Source organism: Macaca mulatta, chromosome 6, assembly GCF_049350105.2.
Source record: "Macaca mulatta isolate MMU2019108-1 chromosome 6, T2T-MMU8v2.0, whole genome shotgun sequence".
NCBI lineage: Eukaryota > Metazoa > Chordata > Mammalia > Primates > Cercopithecidae > Macaca > Macaca mulatta.
The window spans coordinates 91,224,901-91,233,791 of NC_133411.1; positions in this window are offsets into that span (position 1 = coordinate 91,224,901).

Here is an 8,891-nt window from a genome sequence, read left to right on the forward strand (position 1 = left end):
TTTGATTACTCTAAGTGTCATATAAGTAGAATCACACAGTATTTACCATTTTATGATTGACTTACTTCACTTAGCATATTGTCCTCAAATTTATCTATGTCCTAACATATTGAATAATTTCCCTCTTTTTTAAGGCTGAATAATATACCCTTGTATGGATACATATTACATTTTTCTTATCCACTTATCTGTCAATGGACACTTGGGTTGCTTTCATGTTTTACATATTGTGAATACTGCTGCTGTGAACATGAGTGTACAAATATTTCTTTGAGATTATGCTTTCATTTCCTTTGCATATATATGCAGAAGTGGAATTGCTAAATCATATGGTGATTCTGTTTTTAATTTTTGGAGAAAGTTCCATACTGTTTTCCCCAGCAGTGGTACCATTTCAAATTTCCACTAGAAGTGCAGAAGGGTTTTCATTTCTCCACATTTTTGCCAAGATATACTATTTTCTGGGGTATTTTATACCATTTTAATGAATTAAAAGTGGTATCTCATTGTAGTTTTGATTTGTATTTCCTTAATGATTGGCGATACTGAACATATATTCATGTGCTTGTTGGTCATTGATATATCTTCTTTGAAGAAATGTCTAGTTTTTTGCCCATTTTTTAATCAGGTAATTTGTCTTATTTTCCAGTTTTAAGTATTCTCTATACATTATGGATATTTTACATTTATCCGATTTATGATTTATAAATATTTTCTTCAATTCTGTGAGTTGCCTTTTTGCTCTGCTTATATTGTCTTTTGTTGTGCAAATTTCTTACATTTTTATAAAGTGCAATTTGTCTATTTTGTCTTTTGTTGCCTGTGTCTTTGGTGTCATATCCAAGAAATCATTGCCAAACCAGTCACATGAAGATTTTGCACTATGTTTTCTTGTAAGTGTTTTATAGTTTTGGGTCTTACCTTTAGATATTTGATTCATTTTGGGCTAAATTTGGTATGTGATATTAGATAAGAGCCTACCTTCATTCTAATGCATGTGGATATCTAGTTTTTCTCGTACCATTTGTAGTAAAGGCTGTCATTTCCCTATTGAATGGTCCTGGCATCCTCAACAAAAATCATTTAACCATATATGCAAAGGTTTATTTCTAGGTTCTCTGTTCTGTTAGCCTATGTATCTATTTTTATGTAAGTACCACACTGTTTTGATTACCATAGCTTTGCAGTAAGTTTTGACATTAGAAAGAATAAGTTCTCTAACTTTACCTTTTTCAAAATTGTTTTGTCTATTCCAGGTTCCTTGAGATTTCATATACATTTTAGGATGGGTTTTTCTATTTCTGCCAGAAACATTATTGCACTGAAACTGTAGATCACATTGAGTAGTATTGACATTTTAACAGTAATAAGCCTTCCAATCCACAAACCTGAGATGTAGTTCCATTTGTTTATGTCTGCTCTAATTTCTTTCAGTGATATTTTGTACTTTTTATTAAACAAATATTTCATTTCTATGGCTAAGTACTTTATTCTTTAATGCTATTATAATGGATTTGTTTTTGTAATGTTATTTTCAGGTTGTTCATTATTAGTATATTGAAATGCAACTAAATTTTACATATTCACTTTGTATCCTGCTTTTTGCTGAATTATTGTTCTAATTGTGTGTGTGTGTGTGTGTGTGAGAGAGAGAGAGAGAGAGAAAGAGAGAGAGGGAAAGAAAGAGATCTTTAGGTTTTTCTATATATAAAGTCATATATTTGTAAACAAAGATGAATTTACTTCTTTTCCAATTAGGATATCATTTATTTATTTGGATTGCCTAATTTCTCTGACTAAAGGTCCTAGTATTATGATACATAGAAATGGAAAAATGAGCATGCTTGCCTTACACTTGATCTTAAAGGAAAAGCTTTCATTCTTTCACTATAGAGTATGATATTCGTTGTAATTTTTTCAAATATAACTTTTATCAAGTTGAGGTGATTTTCTTCCATTACATATTTGTTGAGTGTTTTCTTTTCATCATGAAAGGGTGTTGGATTTTATCACGTTTTTCTCTACATCAACTGAGACCATCATGTTTCTTTTTTTTTTCTTGTATTCTGTTAATATAATATATTATATTGATCAATTTTCATATGTAAAAACATTATTTCTTTTATATTTTATTTATTTTTCCTCCCCATATGATCTAGAGGAAATGTCAAACCATTCTTCTATATCAGGAATAAAGTCCACCTAGTCATTGTGTATAATCCTTTTAATAAGCTGCTTAATTTGGTTTGCTAGTATTTTATGGAGGATTTTTGCATCAATGTTCATATTGATTTATAGTTTTTTTTGTTTTTTTTTTTTTTTTTTTTTTGTAGTGTCTTTATCTGGATTTGGTATCACAGAATGAGTTATAAAGTGTTTTCTCCTTTTCAATTTTTTTTTTTTTTTTTTGGAAAAATTTGAGAAGGACTGGTATTAGTTCTTCCTGAATGTTTATTAGAATTCATTTTTGATGTCTTCAGGTCCAGAACTTTTATTTGTCAGGAGATTTTTTATTACAGATTCAATCCTCTTACCAGTTACAGGTCTATTCAGATTTTATTTTTCTTTGTGTTTAGTTTTTGGTAGGTTTTATGTTTCTAGGAGTTTGTTCATTTTATCTAGGTTATCCAATTTGTTGGTAAATACTTGTTCATAGTACTATCTTATAATAAATTTCATTTTCTAGAATTAGTAGTAATGTCTTTACTTCCACTTCTGATTTTAGCAATTTAAGTAATTTAAGAAAAAAAGGGAGAACTTTTTTCTTAGTCCATCTAGCTAAACATTTGTCAATTTTGTTGATCTTTTCAAATAACCAACTTTTGGTTTCATTGATTTTCTCATTTTTTAGTTTTTTATTTCATTTATTGCTGCTCTAATCTTTATTTTCTTCCTTCTGCTAGCTTTGTTTTTGGTTTGCTTTTCTTTTTCTGCTTTCTTACATTGTAAAATTAGGTTGCTGATTTGAGATATTTATTGTTTTTTAATATATAAGCATTTGTAGCCATAAATTTTCTCCCTAGCACTGCTTTTGCTGTTTTAGTTTGTTGTGCTTTTATTTTCATTGGGAAAACTGGTGCATACATATTCATTTACCCTTTTTATTAGATAAATACTATGTCCAAATAAATTATACCCACATTGGAGGAGATGTAATACATTAAATTATGTTGTAGTCTTGTCTCTCTAGGCTTATTTATGTGTGTCCTATGGACAGGCAAAAGACACACTTGCAAAGGATAATTCAGCTAGTAGTAGACTGTCTTTACAACTAGTACATAAAATGAAAGTATTCACAGTCCCCACATTATCCTATTCTGATATACAGCCAGAGCAACAATTGTGATTACCTGGGAAGGTTAACTGTATTTAATTGCTCACCCAAGTGGACTCACAATTTTGCCTCAAGGGCTATAATGTAAAAATTCCAGCAGATCCTGTGTTTATGTGAAATGTTCTGTTCTGGGATTTCATACCAGTTAAAGCACCAATGGGTATTTCTACCATAATGACATAGACCACTTTCTTCTCCCTGGTGATTTGAAACTGTGGATGCTATTGAAATTCCTTTTAAAAATGTACCTATAGGGGAGAAATAAAGCCTAACACAAACCATTGATCAATGGAGAGTGTGTAACTTGAACAGAAGGTGATTTGTAAGTCACATTTTGTAAAATATTACATTAATAATTACTTTAGATTCTGCTCAGTTATAAAAAGTTGTGGGAAATGGGGATGTGTGAGGAAAAGAACATATGTAAGTAATTGCCGAAATTTTTAAATAAATGTAGATATGTAAATAGTAAAATATCTGTAAAAATGATTCATACTTAATAAATGGAATAATAATAAATATAGATATTAATTGAAATAAATATAGATAAGCTCTTTAAGCTTGCTACCAACACATTTTACCAAAACAATACTGTATAAAATTTTCTTCCAAAATAAGTAAAGTATGTCTGAAATTCAAAAAGGAATGAAAATCAAAAAAGCATTGGAAAATAAGTGGGTATATCTAAACAAAGATTGATTAAATAAACCAAAATTAATAGTGCTACATAGGGTTAAAATAATATAAAATTAAAATATCTAATAACTGTATTATATAAACCAGAAAGAGTTGTGATTAAAATTAAAATATCTTAAGGTCATTGTGTTTTAGGGGCAGAGGCAGGGATTAAAAGATAAATTATTGGAGATTTTAAACACTGTAAATTTTCTTTGGTAACTACTAAATGGGTAGACAATATAACTCCTACCTAATTGAAGAAAATTCTGGAATGTTAACAAAAATTCAATGTAAAAGAAGGCAGGGATAGGGATAATAAAGACACAAAGGCAGTTTGAATTAAAAGCACATAAAAGTGATAAATTAATCCAAATATTACAAAAAATCAAAATGTTTTATTTACAAAAAATATTGTCAGAACAAAAATAAAAAAGAAAACTCTATGTACTACTTACCAAGAGCTATTTAAACATCTAAAGCAAGGATAAAACAAACAGTTCAGAGTATAATGATAGGAAAAGTTATATCAGGCACAACTTAGCAAAAGAAAGCTTTGAATGACATATAAAATATGCATTATATTTTATTCTAGAAATCAGAAAATATGCGTGAATCTGGCCTGTTTTCTCTCTGATCTCTTCCTCTCCCTCCCTGACTGTGCCTTTGGGTACAGGACTTTTGGCCCTTGCAGCTTACACTTCCCAGGTTCTGTTGTCTGATCAAAGGGTAGCACCAGCAGGAGCCTGAGATGGGGAAAAGGGAAAGGGTCAGTGTATTTCTTCTACCCCTGCCTCTGTACCTTGGGCTGTGTCTCCCCCTTGACCCTTGCCCTCTGTGGCTGCAGCTTTCTCTGGGCAGGTCTGTCTGCTCTGGTCTCAGATACCTCCAACTGCCCCTCTCTTTTTTTTTCTCCAGTTTCAGCTTAGTAATGATCTTCTTCTATTGCAAATTTCTGGGCTGCCTCAATATTTCCTGTAGACCTCTTAACTCTCCCATCATCTGTGTAACTAATTCTTGGTGTTAAATTCCATCTGAACTCCTTCAGGTAGTTTCTTATTTCCTAATTGGATCTTAACTCATATTGGGAATCAGTACGTGCTGTGGTTTGAATATTTATGTTCCCTCAAAATTCATATGTTGAAACCCTGATTCCCAATATCATGGTATCAGGATATGGGACCTTTCAGAGGTGATTATGTCGCTTGAGGGTAGGGCCTGCCTGAATGGAATGAGCAGCTTCAGAAAAGAGGCACAAGGGGGCTCGTCTGTCCCTTCTGCTATTCGAGAACATAGCAAGAAAACTGGTGTCCATGAATCAGTAAGCAAGCCCTCACCACGCACTGAATTAGCCTTATCTTGGATGTCCCACACTCTAGAACTGTGAGAAATAAATTTCCCTATTTTTTTTTTATAAGCCATCCAGTTTATGATGTTTTGTTATAGCAACTCAAAGGGACTAAGACATCATATGAGGATAAATGACATTTCTCACCAGAATTGTATAATGATTCTAATTTTATATACATTTTATAACATAATTTTCAAAGGATATAAAATAAAAAATTGATAGGATTACAAATAGGTGTAGATAAATCCCCCATCATTCCAGGATATTTTAACACACACCAAGCAAAGTTTTATCTCAAGCATAACTTTTTCCTGAGCTTATTAGCAGTAAATCCCCAATTCTAAGCAAATTGTATACAAGGACAGACTCATCAGCTGAAAAATGGCTCTTGATAATGCACAATTTTTATCTGTGCTACTCATCCTTACTCTAAGCACACATGGAATGCCTACTATGTGCTGCTAGTACACAACTGCAGAAGAAAGAAAATTAAAAACCAATGAAGATCTCCAATTCAGTAGAAATTATAATTGATAGACAGATAGTAAGGGTAAAAGAGCCCTTGGCAGAGTTTCTCTTTTATTAAAGAGCAGCTCCTAAATAATTTCTTTTCTAACAATTTTTGAAAAGCCTCAAATTTTGAAATTTTTGAGCAGCCTCAAAAGTTGAGCTGCAGACATAGATAAACAAGCTGGAAGCTTGTAGGGGTGAATGCCAGTAGCTGTGCCAACAGAAAAGGGCTCCCTTGGGACCAAGTGTGTTTAATATGGAGGCTCCATCTTCCCTTTTCTTTGTCACCACGTGTCCTGTAAAGAAACAGACAATATGGCAGCGGCCAGGTAGAGAACCCATCTGCATAATAAAAGACCAGGGCTGGAGTGGCCAGATTTTCACACCCTATGCAAATAGCACAACTAGCCCTAACCAGTTTTCCCTGCCCTATGCAAATGGCACTTATGGCCCAACCAATCTTTCATGCCCTATATAGATCAGACACTGCCTCCTCAAACTCATCTATAAAACCCCTTGCATTCCACCGTGGAACTGGCAACCCACTTCTCCGGGACGCCTCTGGCCGTAGAGAGCTTTTCTTTCTTTCTCCTATTAAACTTCCGCTTTGAACCTCACGCTGTGTGTGTCTGCATCTTAGTTTTCCACAGCCCTGAGACAACGAATCTCCGGTATTTACCCCAGAAAATGACGCCACTCTATAATCACTTTACATAATAAATAAATTAGAATAATGCAGAGATAGATATATAAAGTGCCACGAGTGTGAAACTGCCTGTGAAGGAAAATAAAACTAGGCCCTGAAGAATAAAATACGTTGGAAGGAGAGAAAGTCAGAAGCATATTCTGACATTTTATTTTTTTAAGTTTATAAATCCATTGTGGAGCACACATTTACCATGTCAGCCACAGTTTCTGGTACCGAGGATATGTGATTTTAAAATACAGCCGTTTCCCTTATGGATTTTGTAGTCCATTGGAGAACCTGAGAAGACTCAGGAAGCACCCCTTATAGAGGCTGCAGAAGGGGAAGCTAAATAAGTTTCCTAAAAGAGGTGGCATGAAAGATACTCGTTTTCAGAAATCAAGTAGAGTGTTTTATCAGAAGAATGGAAGTGGTGGAGCTGGGGGAGAAGGGAGGGACATTACCCCAAGTATTCAGGACATACTCTTGCAGAGAGAAACTGTTTCCTTCCTTCCCTTTTTTCTCTTTTGTCCTTTCTTTTCTTCTCCCTTCCTTTCTTCCATCCCTTCCCTCCCGCCCTCTCTCTCCCTCTTTCTTCCCTTTTCTCTTTTTGCTTTTCTTCCTTCCCTCCCTCCCCTCCCCCTCCATCTCTCCCCTCCCCCTCCATTCCTCTCTCCCTCCTCTCCCCTCTCCCTCCCTCCCCTCCTTCCTCACCTTCCTCTCCTCCCTCCCTCCCTCCCTTCCTTTCTTCCTCCCTCCCTTCCTTCCTCCCTCCCTCCCTTCCTTCCTCCCTCCCTCCCCCTCCCTCTCTCTCTCTCGCTTTCTTTTTTTCCCTTTCCTTTTCTTTCTTCCTTCCCTCCCCACCAACCCTCTCTCTCTCTCTCCCCCTTTTTTTTTTTTTTTTTTTTTGAGATGGAGTCTGGCGGCACTATCTCAGCTCACTGCAACCTCCGCCTCCTGGGTGCAAGAGATTCTCGTTACTCAGCCCAGCTAAGTTTTGTAGTTGTACTAGAGAGGAGGTTTTGCCGTGTTGGCTAGAGGGTCTCGAACTCCTGACCTCAGGTGATCCGCCCGCCTTGGACTCCCAAAGTGCTCGATTACAGGCGTGAACCACTGCGCCAGGCTTTCTTATTCTCTTTTTTCTTCCTCCCTCCCTCCCTTCCTTTCTTCCTGCCTGCCTGCCCTCAATCTCTCTCTCTCTTTTTTTTTTTTTTTTTTTTTTTTTTTTTTTTTTTTGAGACAGCGTCTTGCTCTGTCGCCAGGCTGGAGTGCAGTGGCGCGATCTCACTGCAAACTCAGACTCCCTAGTTCAAGAGATTCTCCTGCCGCAGCCTCCCCAATAGCTGGGAATACAGCCATACGCCACCACGCCCAGCAAACTTTTGTATTTTTAGTACAGACAGGGTTTCACCATATTGTCCGGGATGGTCTCTGTCTGACCTCGTGATCCGACTGCCTTGGCCTCCCAAAGTTCTGGGATTACAGGTGTGAGCCACCATGCCTGGCCCTCTCTCTCTTTAATATCTCCTGTATTTCACCACTCTTGCAAAGTGAATACATATATCTAAAAGGTTTACATATAAAGAAAAGGTTACCTAGTGTGCAATTTCTGAAGCTACTCCTTTAGTGAAATAATAGTTTAAACATGGGTGATGTTCTCACAGAAGGTGAAACAAATATTATATTTCATTTCCTAACTGTATGCAATATTGACAATAAGAAAGATGTATTCGGTTTAACAAGTATTATTAAATTCCTGTTTGATTACTATTATAAGCAGGGAAAAGCATGGGGGTGGGGAAGTCTCCAAGAACTATAGGAATTTAATCAACATGAACAATCAGTCTATTTTACAGATTCCTACCTTGCAGTAGTTTTTTTTTTTTTTTTTTTTTCCTGAAACCCTATATGGAATGCAGTCACCTAGTAGGCTAGAACCAGCTGCAAACAGACCCTAGCAACTTATAGATGAAACCTGAATGAATTTTCGTCATTATCATGCTAAAGTTTCCACCCTGGGAGAATCTATGGCTTCATTACCATAACTTGTGACCTACCTACTGGCATGTCTCGCTGCCCTTCGTTTGTGCTACTGGAACAAGTCCTTCCTGTCCGTGCAATGAGGCACCCTCTCCCTTCTCCATCACCCCGTCAAACACTCCTCTGAAAACAATTTCTGAAAATATAAGGCTTTACATTAAGTCTATCCAGAGGCACCACTGACAAAGACCTAAGTTGCTAATAAATGGTCTATAATTTATATGAATATTTGATTTTTGCAAAGTTGTTATTATTATTTTGTTTGCTTATTCTGACAATGACCTAAGTTGCTAATA